Source organism: Struthio camelus, chromosome 1 (assembly GCF_040807025.1).
Source record: "Struthio camelus isolate bStrCam1 chromosome 1, bStrCam1.hap1, whole genome shotgun sequence".
NCBI lineage: Eukaryota > Metazoa > Chordata > Aves > Struthioniformes > Struthionidae > Struthio > Struthio camelus.
In genome coordinates, this window is record NC_090942.1 from 48,616,332 (window position 1) to 48,639,105 (window position 22,774).

At 35.7% G+C, this 22,774-nt stretch overlaps 1 protein-coding gene across 1 annotated transcript in view; it reads right to left on the minus strand.

Moving 5' to 3' along the window:
* Positions 1-22,774, minus strand: part of MGAT4C (MGAT4 family member C) — a 439,229-nt gene that overhangs the window by 327,197 nt on the left and 89,258 nt on the right. Inside the window, exon 2 of the mRNA XM_009674575.2 lies at positions 6,706-6,800. The gene's annotated coding sequence lies outside the window, so the exon portion shown is untranslated. The remainder of the gene's footprint in view (positions 1-6,705; positions 6,801-22,774) is intronic.

Genomic DNA, 22,774 nt, shown 5'->3' on the forward strand with positions numbered 1-22,774 from the left:
ACTGCATCCATTCCCTTTTGCAGCAGTGCTTCTATTAGATAACTCAGGGATCAATACCTGCAAAAATGGTAGAAGGCATCTGTTGATCCCATTGCTCATGCTGTCATTCATGTTAACTCACTGCTTCATTCCCTTGTAAAGGCCCAGAAGTGAGCTTTCAGGAAGTACAGATCAGTTGTCCTATATATTAGTTGTGCATAATACTCCATCTATACGACCAGATACCAAATCTTTTGGGTTGGTATTTGATATTTGGGGTCATGCTACATCTTTACTAATCACTATTTTGCTCATGCACAGGTTTAGGAAAGACATAGGTTTAAGATACAGGTTTAAATCCTCTTAAATTTATTGGGAATCCCATGTTTAAAGACATGCTCACAATTCTCTTAGACTGCGTGGCCGCCAATAGTGTTTTAAGTGCATCTTAACTGTTAGCAAGTCATGTGAACCTACTTAAGATCCTGAAGAAATTCTAACACCAAATTTACCATTTATGTGTATTATTAATCAAGTATAAATATGCATACCAAACTATCCCATGTCATTTATATGGCTTTTTACAAGATACTTTGTGCTCCTAGAGAGAGATTGTACGCTTGACAGCTTTAGAGCCAGTAAGTCAGCACCAATAGAAAAGATGACCACGGAGAAATCCAATCTCTACATTTAACTGCATTTCAACTTTAATTTTATCCCACTTCATTGATGTATACTTTAGAAATATGAGTATATTCTCTGCCAGAGAGGATGATAGCACAGATTAGATTCAGCATTCTGTGTATATAGCTGGGTCAGTTTGCTATAGTTTGACTTTTTCCAGATAGCTGCTTAACTTACGTATTATGTGAAGGGTATAGCTGCTTTCCCATATCTGAATCAATTCATTAACCTGCCTGCTGTCTTAAAATGTTTTATGCCACAGTGAGACTGACTGTATACATTCCCTATGAGTATTATAGTGATTGGCTTTAAGAAAATACATGACAGTTTCCAGGAATGTTTATGTGTTCTTCTAAGATCTATCTATAAAATCAGTAAAAGAGAATAAATTTGCACAGACTGTTCTTTTTCTCTATTTGACATATTTTTAATTTTAAAACTGCAATGTTTCATCTAAAAGTGTACTTGGAGGGAAATAAAAGTCAATAGGATTCTGTTAAAATTTCCTTTTCCTTTAAACATTCCATCCACAACTAAACATTTACTTTCCATCAGCTAATTTGGAATCATTTTGACAATTCCCTATACTACAGTATTTCTCTATACAAACAATAATAGCTGCATTCATTCATATATTATACCAGTTACTGTCGGTAAATATTGACTTTCAAAAATGTAACCAGTAAAATTTGTCATTACACTAAAGGACGTTTTTTTGTCCTCTGACGAGCAATATTTTTTATTTGAGTCTTTGTTACTTTTCTTTATTAATCTTTTATAAGGTATGACAGCAAAATTCTTGTGCTGTGCTCCTGTGTGCTTGATTCTGTTGATACAAAAATAGCATTAAAAATGAGTTTGAAATGTCACTATTAAAAGAAATATATTTTGTTTTGTATAAGTTGAAAAAATTTCCCCCAAAAGATGGAGTTTAAACACCCAGATAAGTCCTCAAGTATTGATCTATTCATAGTAAATTAAAAATTATTTGTAATCATAGTGTGAAATTAAGTATATCAGAAATACAGACCTGTCTAGATGAGGCATATAGGAGTCACAGTGGCAAGAGTATCATTACAATTTCATTATATAAAATAACTTTCTCCTGAGAGAAAAAAAGTCATCTTTCAACTAGTCTTATTTATGTAGGTTTGCATGAAAGTATGAATTCATACAAAGCTTTACACTTCTGTCAATTATTATTCCTTCATCTTTAAGTGCAGATTTGTCTTCTACATAGACGTTACCTCCTGATATTTTCTCCTCTTGGAGAGGTATTAGTGTGACAAAAGTAGCTGTTAGAAGTACACATATGTGCTAAGCAATACACTCTGAAAAACTAAGTATTTGACATTGTATTTCTATGATTGCTTAGTTTTTTACTCTCATTTCCTTCACCCTTACAAGTGTTTTTGTTACAGTCCTGTATATACTTTTGGTTCCTCATTATTAATTATGTCTTAAATCTCTCTTGCTCTATTAGGAACAGTTCTTATTCAGGACATTAAATAAGACTGAATAACTTTAGGGCTTATAGAAAATATGAATCCTGACATGACAGATATGAACTTATCCAGATTTTTAAAAAAAAATACTTTTGGGAGATGTGTTCACAATACAGTGGCATTCAAGCTATCAAAACATCAACTGAAAAGACAGTGAACGGAATATTCAATAACTTTCTTCAATAACAAAAGTAATAAAAAGAAGATATTGTTGACAGGAAACCATTTTAGAAAGTAATACTGTCCTCTGCAAGCTGAATGCTATATTTATGTATTTCTCTCTTCATTGAGTACAATTTCCTGCCACTAAGTAACTGAACTTAATTTCTCAATGTCAAACCACTCTGCTGATCCCTGCTTCCATGCCAGTTTTCAATGCAAGCTATTTATTTTGTGGATAGTGTGTTCAATATTTTACCAGAAGGGCAATATATGCAATAGTTTTCTTTCTTGCCAAATAAAAGGTAATTACAATAAAAGTAACTATTGTTCTGTTTATTCAACATCCAGGAAATGACTTCAATATTATGGGAAATTACTTCTTTAAAATTCTTGCCCTGTTTCTTTCACATACTGTAGGTGAGACAGTAAAAATCAGTATTGCTCTTCACCTGCCAATCTCTTTTGGCTAGTAACCATTACTTCAAGAAATCTGTGTCCCTCTGCTAATTTTTAAGTATAAGTATGCTGAAGTTCGCATATAATGATTGTTCTAATGTGACAAAGTCTCTACAAACTGCTCTGAGGTCCATACAACCAAGCTAATGTTCAAAGACTGTATGAGTTTTGGCTCCTTTCCCTTCCCCAAACAAGTCTAATAAAGTAATTCCATGACAAGAGATCTTAGCTAGAAATCAGTAAAATCTTCAAGATTTTAGCATAGAAGAATAAAAGCTTTTAAGTCACTTATTCTGACTACTGACTTGTTATATTTCTCCTTATGTATCAAGCAAAGCACCTAAGATCTAAAAATCTCTAAACAAGCACTATCAGAATTTTACATTGTGAGATATGACGTGAGATCCTACCCTCGCAGTCATTCAGATTTTCCATTTGTTCTCGTGTAGATTTGCACTAGTATTCCCTAATTGTGGGATTTTGGGGACCTAGTGAAATGCCCAAAGTATTTAAAAGAAGTTTTCCTTCATAAGGACATTCAGCTTGGGGGACTGCACCTGAACCCAAATTGTATTCAGTAATTGTAGCAAATTCCCTCCAAGCTTTACACCTGTAGCAGATGGAAGCAGACTGCATGAGGAGATCAACCCTTTCAAATTACAATAGTTTATGATGCTCATCTGCATTTTAATCAGATATAAAGGATTTATTCCTGAAATACATCAAGGAAGACTATTTTCACCTCCTGGAAGTGCATCAGAGAGTTTATAGCCAATCAAGCTAAATATGTTGCACATTTTCACTTTGTATATATTTCTCTCTAGAGTTTGCAATATTAAATGGATATAGGTGTCGGTGATTTTATTAGCAGCTATATATAATCCTATCAAAATAGGAAGCAGAAAGCAATTTTTTGTGCCAAACCCACTTTATTATAGATTTAATTCCTGGGCTCAAGAAAAAGATGAATTTGTGATCTCATCACATAATGTTATTTTATTCAAAATGCAGTGCAATACAATATCAGCAGATAAAACAAATAGCATGTAGTTAGAGACTAGGAAAGCTGCATGATTTGAGGGTATAGAGAATGTAAACATGTATTGTCATATTTTTTTCTTGTAGCCAGAGAGGGCATGAATTGGAATTTAGTTTTGTCCTGCACAAACGTAGAATAGCAAAATTCACCACCTGAAAAAATATATCCCATATTCCTGACAAATAAGTAAAAGATTGAATTGCCAAAACATTGCCAAGCTGATAATTATCTCAGGAAAATTATTTTCTCAATTGAGTTACAGTCACCATTTTTTTCTATTCACAGACTACTGGTAAATTAAGAGTAAAAGAAATTCAGTGGCCTAGAGATCACTGCATAACAGCTAATTGCTAACAGTGATCTTATGAGTTAACTATTGAGGAAACAAATTGTACTAAAAATACTAAGAAACTATTTGTAAACCACATAAATTGAAGAATAAACTGCTATTAATGGGCAACAGAGATTTTGCAAAGGGAGTGTAGAATAGAAATACATCTCCATCACCTCATAAAAAAAATATCTGTTAATGCAGGCAGGAACGCTTATGATCATTATTATTACTGACACTAAATAAATGCTTAGGTCTTGACTAGTACTTACCTTTTCTTCATAGGGCAAATTATTTTTCAAGTTTTGAGTTGCTCTGTCTATTTATCTGGAGCATAATGGTCATCATGGCACAGGAGTCTTACTAGCTCATAACCTGAGTTTTGACAAGGGCTATTAATATGTACTTCAAAAAGATACAACACAGTAGTGCAATTATTAATTGATAATAATTAGGAAGAAAAAACATAGCATCATAATATTAGATCTATTGTTTCAATTTTTTAAATAGTTTGGTAAGGCAGAGATGACACTTTTTTTCTCTAGGGACTACTAAGGCCAATTTCTTGATTTGCACACTAACATTAGTTCTAGATTTGAATCTTTCATTTTTAAGATTTTTACCGTGCTTATGAGAAGGAGGCCTTTTGATCCCTCACTATCCAGGGTAAGTACGAACCTTGTTTCCACAAAGCACATTGCAGTTTGTCAGACAGCAATATATTATTTTTTAGTACTGACACCTATTATGGACTGAGTGAATATATTAGTTGCGTAGTAATTAATTTCTGTTCCATTGAACTACGCAAGTTTTATCCTTGATTGCTTAAAACATTGTGCCTATTTTTCTTCATTATAACTGGATATAATTAGATATCAAATCATGAGTAGAAACTCTTAAGATTCTTGTCAAGATAAAAGTAATAGAAAATCCACTTAGCATCTTTTTTCGGTTAAGTGCACTATACCTGCTTGGAATAGATGCATCCTATTTCCAGAGTTACTTATTCTCCAGATCTGTATGTTTTCATAATGTTGACTATCCTTTCTTATATTAACCTATTGTGTAAATATAATGGCAGGATACTGGTATGTTGGAAAAGGGAACACATGAATGACAGTTTTATAGCTATAAGTCATGATATGAGAGTGACTACTTTCCTGGAAAAAGTAAAGTTTCAACAATTGATTTTAACAGTGTTATGAATTGAAATTGGATTTTTCTGTGTCAATAAGGAAAAGAACTGACAGGAGAGATTGAGTCAGATATGGTGCGAGGCTAAGGCTTGAAGAGAAGGTAACAGGAAAGTAAAAAGAGTAAAACATATCTCCGATATCACTGTGTGCTAGTGGAAAAAGTCATTGAAGCAAGATTTTATTATTAATGCTATAACAAAGTCAATTTAAATGAAAAGAGCAGATGGAGAGTGTGTATAATGTTGATACAGCATTTCAGAAAAAATACATTTGTTTCAGAACAATCTGATAAAATTGTAGACAAATAACAGCTGATAGTTCAGAAAAGGTATTTTAAAAACACTTCCTACTTAATGAGTCACTTAACTTAATCAAGGGAGCAGTTTCTATCAGGAGGAATTGGGTCTTCTGTACAAAAATAAGAAATGTTTGAGGTGTTTTCAAACACAGACACACAATAGAGAGAAGCCTTCTTAAAATAAACAATTCTCCTTGTGAAATATTCTATACGGCTAGCCCTGAAAATTCCTCTGTCTCATCCGAAACAAAAATGGTTATTTTTAAATTATTCATGAACTTCTTTTCTCCTTGAGGCAGAATATGACCTGCAAATATGAAAAGTGACTTCCTCAGTGATAAAAGAAATGTTGATATATGTGGCATAAATGTAACTCTTCTTGATTTTTATTAATGTTTTAACTAAGTTTTTTACATAATATATAAAGTGTAAAACATGGATTACATAGATATTCTTTCCATCTAATCCATCTAATGCAAAATCCGTACTTGATGACCAGTTTTACTGACACTCACTTTGCAGAAGACATCCAGCATCACCTAAATGTTCAAGCCCTGACATGATAGATTTGGCAGACTTATGCTTATTGTATTTCACTTGATTATTTGCATGAAGGCTGTCCAGTCTTTGTTCTCTGCTTAAGAGACACAAGAATACATCAAAGAAGAGCTAAACTCACCTGATCTGTAAATCCACAGATGAGCAGGTGTCTCAGAGTTATATAAAGCACCCCACATTTCATTTTCTTTCTGTCACATCTAATATATTTGAAAACTTGAATTCTTGTTATAATGATCCAAGTCATAAAAAGAAAATCTGTTTGAATTTCAGCCTTTCCATTTCCTTTCTGTGTTTTTTTTTTTTTTACTGGCAACTTAAAAACTACCACAAACACAAAGTGAACAAAGTAATAAGTTTTAAAACAGATTCCAAAGAACCCCTGCCCCTACAGAGATCAAGTGGTTTTATACGTAATATTAATGATAATACTCATTAAATGCAGAGGTTTTCATTTTATGAAAGTGATTTGTTTCTATGTTTAAAATTTCACTCACCTTTTAACCTTGATGAATCTAACAGTCGTCAGAAGAATTACTGTGTCAAGGCTGCACAATGAAACACAAGCTACAGCTGCTTCACTAAATAAAGTCTGCAGAGAAAAATGAAATCCATATGAATTTTCGGCATACTTTTTTCCCCTCTTTTTACTAAGCAGATCACCTTTAGTATATCATTTCATTGTATACAAAATAGGAAAACTTGGTCAAATAAACAGTCTTTCTCTTAGTGCTACCAAAAGATAATCCACACATTCATTATAAGTAATTCATGTGGAGAAAAACATTTAAGAGAATAAATGGGAAACATATTCTGAAGGCATGACTGTAGAATTTATATTCCTTAAATATAGTGATTACCCTGGGAGAATTCATTTGCATACACTTCATCGTTTCAGTGGAGTAGTGACATTTTGATATGCATATAAAGATTGAAGCTGTAAAAGTGCAAGACAAAATTTTAATTATCCTTTTCCAAAACTAGAGGAGAGTAGAACTCAGTATGGTTGCATAGTCTTTTTTGTTTCTCATGTGTATGATGAAGTATTTCAGTGGTCTAGCCAACAGACATATGCATACAGTCAATTGAGAGCCATAAACCTGACTTGTAGTCATCAATTCTTTCAGCTAAGAAAAATCCCAGTGCTGTTAAAAGTGGAAGACATCATACAACTGCATTGTTTCTTTTAGGTCTAAGAAAAACAGAACAAAGCTTTCTAGACAACAAAGCATTCTAATAAGGTTAAACCAGTGGTTCTGAATACTGACCTACTTCAAATCTTCTGCAAAAACGTTTTACATGCAAAATGGTAATTTTTTCAAAATAGTAAAGAAGTCTTATTACTTATATACATTATTTATATCTTTCTTAGTAAACTGTTTTTGTTTTTGTTTTATTTCCGCAACATAAAAATAAAGTGTTGTTTGAGGAGAAAAGTACTTTCCCACAAGAAGGACTCAGATGCTAAGGAATCAAGAGGTTACAGCGTAAGCTGTTCTTAATTACTTTTCATCTGTAAGTAGTTGCCTTTCTGCTATGACATGGTGCTTAAAGCTAAAATATGTCATGTGAGTATACTGCTATAGATATCGTTATACAGATCTCATGATGCACCACAATCTTCCTTATAATAAAAATGTCCAGCACACTGTAGAGTTTGAAAACTATATTGGAAATAAGGCTTCAGAGGAAAAATGGGATTATAAAGCATTAAGATGTCATCCATGAGATGACAGCCATTCACCCAGAAATTTATTTATTTTCTATCATCTCTAATCAAGCAAAAATTTTCAGTAAGCTGAAATATTACAACTCAGGCTGATCCCAGATGATAGGATATGTGTAATTTTTATTTTCCTATTAGGAACTCTTTATGTTGTAAAACATAAACTTTCAATAGACAAAAACAGATCTCCAAATACATACCAAAATAATTTTTAAAAAGTAGAAAAGGAAAAATTCCTTTTAATAATTTCTGAAGTACTTTTATAAGCCACAAACTTACTAGCCAGACAGCAAAACAAAATCCAGTCAGAGGATGATATAAGCAACTTTACTGAATTTTGAACGTTCTAAGCTGGAGTAGGTGTCTTTACTAGACAAAGAACTTCAGGCCTTTTACTTCTTATGTGGCATGAGCTATGTAAGTTCTTCATCCTGATCCGCTTAGCAAACCTCTTCTGAATAGCATCTCACTACTAGCACCTCACAGAGCAGGTTAGATTTCTTCGGTAGAAGTTGCTCACTAAGAATGCTGAATATCACTCATCATGTAGTAAACAACTTTGGAACCAACATTCATAGGTTACATGTGACAGTCTCAGACATTATAAGTCTCTAAAGTTTTCTTGACAAAGTATACAGCACAGATAAAGATCACCAGGTAATATGATAACCATAATGTTTTATTAGCAAACTGATGTTTTTCTAGGCAAAGTACAAGAAAAATTGAATTAGTGAAAGAGAAAATAGTATGGCCAATCCCAAGAGACTATACATGTACCAGTACTGACCTAAATTTAGCCATAACAGAAAAACATCCCTTCTTTTAAAAAAAAAAAAAGGTTTTTATTTGAGTTCAAGATTTATAAATGCAAGAAACCAAGCATTCTGCCCAGGCCGAAGGTATATTAGAATCAGAACTTGTCATGATCTTAGACTTTTCTCTCTCTTTGTATGTATATATGTAAGTATAAAAAACAGTAACAGGCCAACGTAGGTAGATTGTCTATGTGCCACTCGTACTTCTCCAACTCTGAGGAAAATAAACAATTCTATGTAGCTTGGAACAGACTACAAATCTCCCACTGAAAGAATGTACACATTGTCTTTATGAGACACTTACACACAAAAAAAGATATTAGAAGTTTCTGTCACACATAGTATGTATAATATATAAAAAAGTGAAAGAAAAGGCTCAGAATAATATCTTGAAGGAACTCAGAAATTTTAACTGATAGTCAGACTAAACAACAGTGCAAACCACCCTACCACTCTCCTGTTTCTTAGCAGTTGGATATTGTGAGGAAAGGATGAGTACACATACGGTCAGATACTATGTCGAAGAAAAGTCTGGGAATAGCTTTGTCCAACTGTATATGCTGATTGGGACTGTTTCACTGAATCTCAGGAAAGCAAAAACCAGCAAGCTGGAATGCAAAAAAACTGAAGGCATGAAGGACAGCCTCTGATCAACTGAGTTTATGAGAAAGTTTTCTTGCTACCATAGTATCACAGCTGCAATTGCGCTATCCACCATTAAGCGAGGGACTGGAAAAGAATGTAGATCTTGACAAAGAAGGTGCACCACAGGTGCAAAAAGACATTAGCCAAAATAGAAGCAACTAAACTGTCTCTGAATAACAGTTGGCAGGACAAAGTAGAGTGTATGGAAATGGGTGTATTCCGCCATAGAGAAACATGCAAGTTTAGGGAAGCACACGATTCAGCACCTACTAGTCTGTGTTCTCTTTTAAGAGATACGTAATGCCAGCAAATTAACCAGCACTGCAGGGTGGATAGTGTTAATAATGCTGTTCTTTCTCAATTTAGTAACATCTGTCTTCCAATATTAAATTTGAAAAATTTCAGTTATCCAGTACTCAATGACCATCCAAGAATGAGGTATTTGTTAATCTTCAGTCGGTATTTGGAAATGAAAAAGAAAATCAAGAACAGGGATGGCTCACAGTAACGTAGACACTTTACAAGAATTTTTGTTGTTGTTATTGTTGTTGCTATCACTGAACCTCACTCATCTGGACACCACTATACATGATTGCCAACCAGCTGGTTCAGAAATACACTGGCATATGGCACAATTATTAATACTAACCCCAAAGATACTGCAGTAAACATATTCCAAGCTTGAAAAACCATTTGGTAAATATTCATTTAACAAGTGTAAATAAATGTGTTCTATTATAAATTCCGTTCTGTAAATACACATGCTTTCATTGTCAAAGCACAACTTTTTGAATGCCAAGAGTTCGCCATAGTTTTAGGAATTAAGCCTGTTATATCTATGACTTCCAGTGTTGCTCCATTAAATTTAAATGAAAAAGGAGAGTGGTAAAGTGAATATATAACAATTTTACGAACAAATCTGATGAGCATTCACACACAAAATATGACTAAGTTCTGAATTTGCGTAGCCAATTTGCAAATACAGACAGAACTCTTAACTTGGTTTTAAACATCAAGCAAAAATTAATGAAAATGTGCTCAGCAACAAAATGGTAGAGGTCATAAATTCGACACACTGATCAGAAAAGAAAAACCCCAAACTTAAACTTCAAAAATGATAATAATGTTTTTTTAGGGAAGTTAATATAAAAAAAGTTGGAACCAAAAAATAACCTTACATCATCAAATATTTCACTCCTTTTAGAGCTCCTGCTACCCTCATAAATTGGTCTTTGCAGTCTGATATGTCAGCTCTCAACTGCCTCTTATACTTAGCCCGTTCACAAATTTTATTCCAGATTTTTCACTCAGTGTTTTAAAGAAGAGAGTTCTCCCAAGCAAACAATTACATTAGAAATGCTTGTGACCCCTGAAAAGTCAGATTTAATCATTTAAAACTGTACATGAGAAGATGTATATACATAAGATATACATCTTTTACATAAGATAAAGATCTCCACATAAGGCAGTCAAAAATCACCTAAGATAAGCTTTCACTCTAGTAATACAGAAAGGACAACATTTATGGTACCTATGTTTCCAGATGTACCAAAAATACTTTAAATGAAATTTATTGTGCAATTACAAACCTCAAAGGAATTCATTATTGAAACGAAAAAAATTTGCAAAAGTACAAAACTACCAAAACAAAAAGTCAAGTGTTATTTTCTTGTGGAAGTCTTCATTACTAATTTTTGAATCACTATCACTATCATGTTGCAATCATGTTGTATTTGTTTTTATTCCTTCAGATAGAAAATAATAAAAGAAAAAAAAATCACTTCCTTTTGTATTTCTCCACATTGGCTCTGACAGCAAACTATATTCTTAGTGACATATTTGAATGTATATTCTTGTTCTAAGAGATGAGAAAAAAACAAGAAAAATACTTCAGATGGAAAACACACTTGACAATTAGACAAGTTTAAGCAAGTAGGTCTCCCTCCTGTTGATCAACCAGCAACCTCAGTGTGCAAGGAGATTATGGAAAGCTGTAATGTGAGAGGTGGAGTCTCTTTCGTTCTCTAGTGTAACCACAGAAGCTGAAAAATCCTGTTAAAGGGTTATTGTAAATGAATTTTCTGTGAGAGAAGAAAGCTGAAGGAGAATGAAAGTGTGACTGGTTGAAGAGCTGACTTTAGGGGCCCAAGCATGAAAAAGATACGTTGCTAACACTCCATTTTTTTTAAAGGGCATAAAGTGAAGATGAAAGCTATGGAGAAACAAACTAAGAAAATATTGAAATATTACATATATATGTGCTAATACAAGAAATTACTAGCTACCAGTAATTTCTGCTACAAGAAAGGCAAATTCAGATTTTACAGATGCTGTTTTCAGCTGTTCTGTAATAATGCAGCCAAATTAGTTTAAGAACTGTTATAGGCAAAAATTTGCATGAAGGGGGAAAAAAAGTGTAGCTGTAATTGATCTGGCCAAGTGCAGCTAAAGCCGCAGTAAAAATTCTGATCTGTCTACAGTTTTAGGGATATTTCTCTTTGATTAATTGATTTTGGTCCAAATTGAATGAAGCATTTTTCTTCTCTCAAACTTTCCATGATAAAAGGATACTACTGTTTTCCAAAAAGTGCAAATCCTATCAGATTCCAGGTTTAAGTTACAGCACTGCAGCAGAAAGCATAGAAAGAATTGGCGTATTTTCTGCTGTATAGATTGGTGCCAGCCCAAGATGATGTAAAAGTAGGCCTACCTAGCTGTAAGGTATCAATAGGTGATGGAAGAGAATAAAGAAGACAGAGCCAGACTTTGTTCTGTGGTGCCCAGAGTCGGGGTGAGAAGCAATGGGCACAAATTGAAATACATGAAATTTCATTTAAACATGAGAAAAAGCTTCTTCACTGTAAGGGTGGTCAAACACTGGAACAGGTTGTCCAGAGAGTTTATGGCATCTCCATCTTTGCTGACATTCAAAACATGACAGGACAAAGCCCTGACTAGCCTGTTGTAGGTGACCCTGCTTTGAGCAGAGGGGTGGACGAGATGATCTCCAGGCATCCCTGCCAACCTCAACTCTTCTATGATTCCAAAGTACACAGTTCCATGAGAGAGACCTAGAACCTCTCTTGCCTGAGTAAATCTCTCCAATGGTGGACCTCAAATCCCAGGGTGTTATGTCATAAGGGAAGCAGGCCCAGAATTTACCCAAGACTTCTCCATTGTGAAAGCTTTGTCAGTTTTGGCTGTCCAGTTTCCTTTGTATTTTGAACATCAGTCTCATTCCAAATGTATTTCTCCTTTATATTCCTGAGAGGTTATTTTCAGCCTGCTCACAAACAGAATTAGTGGTAAAAATCCTTCTCTGTGAATCCTTTACAAATTATTTACAGCTCTTCCTATCACACTATAGCTCAATGAATCTTGCAGAGAGATATTCATATACGAAAACATCCATCTGTCTGGTTCTCATGTAGCTTATCTCAAATATATGAAATGGTTTATGTGGCTCACAACACCATGAGGATTACTTCAAGCTCTCTGAAATGCTCGGAAGAGAGGTGCTGTAATTATGATACTTTTGCATGCCTAAACCACCTGCGCACCCCAAGAACACAGCATTTTTTCCCTTTTGTGGTCAAGATAAAGTGGTTAGAGAAGCATAGTGACATCTTATCTCACTCCGTACTGAACTTCCTCTTGCAGACTGAGGTGATCTAATTCCTTTGTCAGTTCCTTACATTTCATAAACACTTAATGCATTCTGAGCGCTATGTAGAGCTACATTATTTATTTGCTCGTGTCCTCTTTATATCATATTACCATTACATGCAAAGGGATTGTCCTATAATTCAACTAAGAGTTCAGTGTTATCTTTATTCCAAAGTATTCCGACATTACAAGCTCTCTAAATGATATACAATGTAAAACCTTCCTTAATGGGTCCCAGAGAGCAAGGTTGATAAAAGGTATTCATTTATCAAAAGCTCTACTTCAGCCATCAATATGTTCATCTGAACTGATCATACTTTTTTTAGTAGAGGCTCTCAGGTACTCAAAACACTCGTTACAGATGCACCACTGAATGACAGCTGTAGAAAGAAAGAAAAAGGTCACCCATTGTTAATTGGTTGTCCATGTCACATCAGCAGTGCTAACATATATTACACCAACCTGATTGCTAGGCAGCAAAAGTGAAACATTTCTCTAGATTTTGCACTCTGGACTAGCTATATTAGATCATGAGATTATATTGAAACCATGGTCTATGAGGTTATGTGGTAAAATACTCATCTCCACAAGCACAAAGGAGCACAGAGAGAAAATGGCATGTGGGGGAACTTGAATAATACCCTGCCCCAGCTGCTCCCAGGCCCCTCACAGAAGAGCACTCAGCCCTTCAAGGGCTCTTTTCTACAAGCACAGAAGAGCACAGAAATACGACAATGGAGGGGAACCCAAATGACTGGCTAAGAGAAGGGGCACCCCACCTGCTTCTTCCCAGGGCTGTCCTGGGAGACCGTCAGCCCCACGGCCCAGGTGGGACACCCAGCATGGTGAGGCAATGGGAGCAGCTCCTCAGAGCACATTTCAGGCTGAGGCGGGAGGCGGGGGACTCAATGCCTGGGGGTGCTGGACACATTGCAGGACGCTGCCTGGGGAACAGCACTTTGGGATTGTGCAGGATTTATGGATGTGGGATGCTTAGGGGAGGAATCAAAGGTGGAAAAAGGGAGGGATCCAAGTGATTTAGGGTGAAACAAACATGGGAATAAAGAGGGGTGATTTAGGGTGAAACAAACATGGGAATAAAGAGGGCTATAGTGATAAAAAGAGGCTGAACATGTGTAAATAAGGCTGGTCAGTGGGCTTGTCTGGCCATGCCTTGCACTTAATCATCACGGTCTGTCCTATCTTCTTTTTAAATTCCTTTCTAAGTATTTTCCTAGGTGACGGACTCCCTGTCCTGTGTGCACGTGGAGGTTTGAGTGCCAGCAGCTGGCTGGGACAACAGGCGAGAGGGCCCATGTGCCTGTGGTGCCGCAGCTGGAGTGAGCGAGGGTCTGCGAGGGAGGCTGCAATCACTAGCGGACGTTAAGGCAGATGCTCCAACCAGGTGAGGTGACCTGGGAGCCAGGACGGCGTGTGGGTCTCTACGAGTGAGACCGCAGGGAAGTTGGCTACTGGAGGGACCAAGGAGTACTCGCCAAATGGTGGAGAGACCTTAGAGTCTGGGGGTCAACTGAGACTCATTTGTTAGTGTGTGTGCCTGGTGCGTGTGCGTGTGTATGTTTCTAAGGGTGAGGCACTTGGAAGAGCAGGGATCCAGGACGAGTTACTGGATGGACAGCGTATCCAAGGCCAACTGTGGGAGGGCTCTAAAATCTGGGTATACAGGGTGAGGGTGGGGAAGGGCTGTACCAGCCACTGGAGCGGGGCTGCAGGTCGCAGGGGCACATATGTCCAGGTGCCAGCAGCTGAGGAGACTGGAAATCCAGGGCCAATTACTGGACTGAGTGTCTGAGCCCAGCTGCTGGAGGTACCCACATTGTACAAGAATATACATACATAGATGTGTGTGTGTGCATAAATGTATCTACATGTGTACATATATGTATATTTGTGTGCATATATGAGTGTGTGTATACACATGTATACACACACACATATATGCCCACACAGACATATGTCCCACTAACAGACTTTTCTCCTCAACAGCCAGAGAGGGAAACGGGATGAGGCTGTTGATGCTGTCTGTATTTGAGTGTTCAGAGTGCCTGTGTTGACCTATGTGGCCAGCCGCATATGTATGTGCATGTGTACATACATACATACATATATATGTCATATAAGTGTGCTTGTCTGGGTGCAGGAATACATGTTCAGCCTTGCTATGGCTGGACCTGGAGACATACAGCTACAGCAGCCTCACCCCATGGGACAACTGGGTTCAACTTCCTTACCTAACACAGTCATATATACAAAAGATGCAAATCAAACAGGAAATAAAAATTATATGCATAGAAAAATATTTTTTTCAGTCTGCATAAAACGAGTTTTGGAATTTTTAAAATTAACCTTAAAAGAACGTTATTAGAATCTTTGACTGAAAATAGAGGAGTTCAGGATTAACAGCGTAACTAGATTAAAGAGACAATGAGACAGAACTTGATATAACTAAGTTTAAAACAAACAAATAAATAAATAAAGTGGATACCTGCAACAATAAAGAACTGAATTTGATGATAAATAAGGTTCTTCCAGTGTATTAGTATTCTAACACATGTATTGACTAGCTTGACCTGTTTTTTGTAAGCATGTCCTCACTGGCATTTTTTCACACCACCACACAAAAACAAAACCTCTAATTTTGTAGACAATTTTTATTTCTTCTTGGTATCTCCTTGCAGAAGTGTCAGTAAACTCTCACTCACAGTCCTTCTTCCTTTACAAAGACAAATAGCATTTCCAAAGCAGTAAAGTTCATTTCTTTTGCCCTAATAAACTTGTCCTTGTCCCTGTGAGTGGTAGTGACTCCCAGCTCTCACTGCACTCAGCGGTTAAGTAGCTTGTGAAATAGGTCCTGCTGAGATCAATCCTATATTTTCATATCTCCCCGCTTTGGTAGATTTTAACCACAGTTTGAAACATCAGGTAGATATAAGAACTATCCCTGTTCCAGGTATTTTAAAATGGGTCGGGATCACCTAGCTTACAGTCAAATAAAGAAAAATGCACAAGATCACAGGGCATGCAAAGTAACACCTGCAGTGAAAAGCCTCACAAGCAATTTCATTGAGGGATAAATTTAATTTCAGACTCTTTGAATGTTGAGCAAGATTTAGCTGATTTTATTATTTCCCACTATTCTCAGCAGTGTTCATTCACTAGTAATCTGAGTTATAACCGCATGAAGAACTGCAAAAGGAAAAGTTCTCTAATGACTTGGACTCTAGAGATTCCAATAATCAATGTCTTAAAGTCTTTCAAGTCTATGTAATAACCTTAAAATACAGCAAGAAACTTTGTATAGGAAAATAAATAAATCATTAACTTTAGAAATCTCTCTTAAGTGAGGGAAGAGAACAATAATGCAATTCCTGATTCATTACGTTTAACGGCTGCACTTTAAGTGCAGCAAGTTTAATCTGTGTGAGTTTTCAGATGAGGAAGTAATTTCATGTGTTAGATAATTTATATTACTTAGGATGGAATGCCACATAAAACTGGTCTGAGAAAATACATAAAAAGTGCTGCATTCTAAGAAAAAAATAAACACAGGAGGTAAGAAATTTAAAAGAAAAAAGATACACACTTTCAGGGAGCTGGTGCAATTTTGCTGTAGGCTAAACTAATGCAATTGAAAGAAAACAGTGAAGCTGTTTCAGATAATATATTCAATGTAAGGCGAGATTAAGGCCAGGGTGTTCTAGGGCCCTAGGGTAAAATTTGGGATCATATTTCCTAAGTTACTAAGCACTCTGGAAGAGTACTACTTAGAACTAGGGCATAGGATTCAAAAGAGTACTTATGATACATTTCTTCAGTGAAATGAAAATAAAAATAAAGAAAAAGAAAACAATCCTTTTTTCATCGAACACTGGCTAAAGAGAGGCATCCTCACACTTTGGCAACATCATTCAGGTTTTCTGTCTTAAGTTATTTGTATTTGAAACAGTAAACATTATTAAATATACCTGTTACTGTTCATATGGATTAAGAATGGAACAGAGACAAAGTTAATAGCGTAAGAATTGGCTAGACTATGCCCTGGGTGTTTTGAATTTCAGATTTTCACCTTGATTCTAGAGTATTTGAGACTAACAGATGACTATGCCTAAGCCCAGCCAGCAAAGCTCAGTGCTACAGTCATTCGCAGTCTATATGAAAACACATTTTATTTGTCTTATAGTTGAAATTATGCTAGTTTAAGTGGATTAAATATTGAGGTTCTTGCCCTGTATTCACTTAGCCCTAACTCATGAGAATTTTCCTTAAATAGTGCACTTACCTACATATTTTTTATGAAAATCTGTGACCCTAGTATAATAATATACTTTGTTAATATGCTTGATTAAGATCTCCCATTGCTGTCGAGTGATATCATAAAGCATTGTCACGTAATTGCTTTCAGTACAAATATAGATCATCTTTAGCTATATGGTTTTACAGTACTCTGGCAACAGACCCTGCAGTGTAGAAGACTGAAATGTACAGCCAGGGGAGTGCAAATAAAAAAGCTTTCAATTATTATATTTTTTAAGTTAGGTAAATCATGCTTCCTTTATGCTCTACAGTCACTGAATAACTGAATTTAGCAGGCTTATAGAAAGTAGCTGTTAAAACTACATACTCAGACGGTCATACCAGATATTTTAATATACATCTACAGTTATTCATGGTGTTATAGCTGTCTCATGATGAAATATCTAACGCAGCACACACCGAAGCAGGAAATCCCACAGATTTCTAATGCACTCTTCAAAACTTCAGAAGAACATCCACAATAACGTTCGTCCTGGACTTTCCTCCAGAACTTGAGTCTAGTTTTATTATTACACTAAGAGAAAGATTTAGTTACTTGAAGAACAGAAAATAAAAAAAAAAAAACTTCCTAAATGATCAGCTTCAGCTAATAATTGCTAAGTACCCACATGAAAAAAAGGGACACAAAAGTCAATACAATAATACAATAGGTATTATTACAATTAGGTCATCAAAACTATAAATAGAGGGTTTTTTTCCCCTCATTGAGTTGCTTAGAGACATTTATTCATATAAAGGGCTTCATTTGAGGAATTTTAAATATTCTTAGAAGAAACTCAGCCATGCATACTTGACATGCTTCTTGTCATCCAGTAACAAGTAAACAGTATGCTTTATGCATAAACATTAACGTATAATGAAACTAAGCCCCTGAAATAGAATGCTTCAAAGTTTCCATTACCCCAGAAATCTACAGCACAGTGTAATCAAACATATAAACAAAACCTTAGGCAGTTATTTCTGTAACATTAATTAAAGACCACAGACTATTTAGCAAAACAAAAACAAAAGGAAAGACTGAAAATTTCATGCCATTCAGTAGACCTTACACTAATCACACAGGTCGGGAGACAAGAAATTAGAGAAAGAGGGACATCACAAGCAAGCAATGATGCCACACCAGAACTGAGTTCAGCGATACTTATGGGAGAACTAAAAAAGTAATAATCAGTAAAGATATCAAGTTGTTAAAGGACAGAGGGTTGCATCTCGACTCCTAAATAAGTTGTCATAATTATTTTGACACTCTAATTAAATTTTCATCACATGAATTTGCTCATTGTTTCATGTGTTAAATGACACGATATGCAAAATTTTATACTTTTTAGAAATCAAAATAAATACAGAAAGTCTTTTGCAAAAGCTCTCAATAATGTCATGAGTCTTCCTGGTTTTGAAAGTGCAAGTGTATGTACTAGATACGCATGACATCTTGCCTACTAACCTCACAGATTACCTTAATTTTTGGTGGGTTTTGCAAAATCACCACCCAAACAGTTTGCATTGTTCAGATTTTCATTTTGCTGGAAATATTTTGTATTTTAAAATATTTAAAACCACTCCAGAAGTAAGCAAGGGAAAAAAAAGTATTTCAGCACAGTAATTTTAATGTATGTGGATTTTTTAAAATAACATAAATAAACAGGATTAAAGGTTTGACCTAAGTAGTGTAATTAGAAATAGATATAGGAAAATTACACATATGAACAGAGTTTTATTCAAAAAGAAAAGAATTGGGAAAACAAGCAAAAAAGTTGAGTTTTCTCCAAATTCTTAATACCCATATGCAAATTTTTCCTTACAAAAACAGTGTCTATTGACAGCTTCTCATGTTTATCATGACAAAGCTGTGAAGCTTCATAGACCTAATCCGAAGGAGTTGCCCTTAGGCTGGCTTCACACCTGTACTTGGTACCTCTTACAGAGATATCTCTTTTGTCTGTTGACTTTTTAGATGCTCCATCTCATTGATGTGTTAATGTAAATCAGGAATGAACAAATTCTGAATAAAGCGAGTCAGCTCATGACTCAGAACTGACCCCTAACACCTTTAGAAAAATCCTTGTAAAGACTGCAATAGTTCTCAGAGTTTATTATGTTCCAGTTTTTCTCCCAAAATTCTTAGATCTTCCAAAGGTACAAGAGGTCAATTACAGGTACCACCACCTCAAGTACACTGGGAAGACAAGGGTCAGAAACGGGCAAGAGGTTAAATAGCCAACAGCTGCTGCTGGTTCTTCTCCTGTTGGGTGATCTGCTTCCGAAAGCTACAGCTATTATCTTTTAGGGCATAGAGGTGTCTATTTCTGTATAGGCTAGTTATAAATGAACTCATCAGCCATTATGCTAGCCACTAGGGCATTTGAAGTCTCTGTGTCTCCACTTGGTATGAATAAGCATACATCCTCAGATGTGAAAAGAATCTTATAGTAGCCAGGGCTGAGCTATTCTGTCAGATACATCTGAAAGACAGAGATGGCACTCTTTATAGGGCTTGAAAATACGATCCTCCTTTTGTTCATGTTCATCCCCTTTAGAAGACACTGCAAGCCAAAGCTACAGTTTGCAGCCATATAAGAATGAGGTCTGGATTCAAATTACTATTCTACAGACCATATCCCATGAGAACTGTTTGGAGAGGACATGGACAGGACAACTGAGTACCAATGACCATATCCAAAATGATGAGTATAACAATGACCTGCCATCCTGGATGTGATATGATGAGGATGTGTTTAGGCTGCTGCTGAGGTCAGAGAAAAAAGGGTAAGAGGAAGAAAGAAGCCAGCTTGTGAGTGCTGAGAAGGCCGCTGTGGTAAAAACACTTTCCTGATCTGTCTTTGCAGTCCGCTCTATAGAAGGAATGGCTTGAGCAGTCTGTGCTGCTACTGGTGTAACCAAGGAAGAAGGTGAATGCACTTGATCTATCAGTTCCCTCAAGGATATTAAACAAATCCATGCATTTAAAAGACAGAGGACTCACAGAAAGAATATGTTCAGGCAATAGATGCTTTTCGCAATTCTATAACTCCTACTCACTCTAATTAAAGAAGAGGATTATTTGTGAAGTGTCTTAAACTTAGTACTCACGTTCATATAGTTCTTCATGCGTGAAGCTACTGAACCTGAAGTCTGCAGGTATAAGTAAGGTCTGGCAGAAACACATTTGTGTCACTGAGAAGACAATTTTGCTTTCTCACACTCAGGGTCTGGGATATAAGGAAAATGTTAGATGCAGTGTATGCATTGTAGAGAATAGAACAATGGTAAAGTCACCACACAGATCCACAGTTTTTTGAACCCCACCGCATTCAGTGTTTGAATCCAGCCACAACAGTGACATCGCTGAGTGAAGCAAATTGGACCAGTACCTGACAAGCAGAATAAAACCTTCAAAGTGTCTTTATTACAGCTTGTAAAGTACCACATAACGTAGATCATATGGAATGGCCATATCAAGGAGTGCTTAATGGAGAGGCTACAGAAAATGTATTTTCATTCCTTTCCGCAGTAAATCTGCCTTGGTTGCAAATTATGAAATCTAAAGGATACTGGAGTCACATCTGTTTTTAAATTGGCACTGCCTTACTCATAAATTCCATTAAAAAAATAATCAACTAAATCAATGTGCAATCTTCTTGTATTCTTTGTTCTAGCTCTCTTTTAGATTACTGCAGGAAGTTGAACAGCTCTTACCAGTGGTAAAAGTGCTCAGCAACCTACCGAATCAAGCCCTAGGCTGGTTAAGAGAGTCATCAGAAATTATAGAGATAGATCTTCAAGACATTAAAAGAAAACAAAACACATAAGCATTAAAAACCCAAAATATTTTGAAGTCAATGCCACAAGATTTGCCCATCTGCTCCTCAATCATCAGACCAGAAAACTGAAAAAGGCAAGCTCTGATAAGAACTAAAGCTGAGGATGCAATTTTAATTAAACTATGCTCTTGAGCTTCAAACTTTAAAATATGCTTCTAGTTTTCTATCTTTCAGAATTCTTTAAGTAGACATGTACTTAGACTCTGGAAATCAGCTTTTCAAGATACATTCTTAACAACAATGAAGACAAGCGTTTCCCAAGAGCCAGCACTAAAGCTGTAGCAAATACCAAATATCCACATTTTCTGTTTAGGAAGTAAGTGACAGAAATTGACTTTGTAGTGAAACCATACATTATTTGCACCTCTGTAACAACAAAGGGTACACTGAAACTGAAAAAGTAACGTAAGCGTTTGTAGGACTCCCATGAATCAACTCTGACAACATTTTGAATTATTTTTCAAAGATAAAAGATAGCTGACAAAGATATTTTGTCAGCTCTGGAACAAACATTTCTATAAGTACTATTAAGATAGAACTTAGAACTGCTAGATGATCAAAATGGACCCACCCATATTCAAATTGATACTTTCCATGGAATTATGGAATTACAGCCCTTTGCTGGCTGACAACCTTGCAAAAGGATGAATTGCTAACAGTACCAAACACTGCTCTGAGATTTCCTTTTTCACTCAAGCAAAGTCCCTGTAAGACTTCATTCTAAGCAAAGCCCAAATGCCAGCAAAACCGTCAGACTTTAATGACACTTAGAGTAAAATGACTGATTTAATACCACTATAGGCTTCTAGTGTGCACAAGGGAACTCTCAAAATTATTTCGTGTCGATTGCTAGTGTACTGCTAAGGGGCTTACAAGAAGCATTGGTCCTTTAGAGGATTTTAAGAAGTTCAGTCCTTATACAATATTACTAACTGAATCAGCTTCTGATGTTTTCCTCGGAGTTCATCAGGTATATTTTCCAGCAGAGCACTATTTCAGTTTAGCATATTCTTCAGTCTTATGGGGACAGGAAACTAAAACTCAGTGTTTTACACATGACATACTGAGAATAAAGTGCCAAAAGAGTTGCATATTAGGCAAGTAGTTCTGCCTTTAATACAATGAAATATTAAATTGACAAACTGGTAATAGAAATATAAAGCCTAGAAAGGTAACAAATATTGAAAAAAACATATTGCACTCCCTGATCTCATTATATTTCACAAAAAAATGATCATTTTCATAAAGGAAAATATGGCAAAATTAATTTGCCTTTAAAAAATTTTGCATGGATGATAAAAGTCATTGAAAACCAAATTTCAAGTGACTTAAATCTAACAGAAATTTCTGAAGCTGAATTATATAAAATTTGCTTTATAACACCTATTCTGAGATTACTTTTCCAGCAGAAACACTTATCTAAAAATTTTCCCTTAACCCGTGTGTTTAGAATAATGCAATCATGATGTGCAAGGCTCAGACGATATGTAAGGCCAGGTCTGCTTGGAGTCACGCTAAGCAAGAACATGTCTAACATTTCAACTTTGTCCTTGAGCTT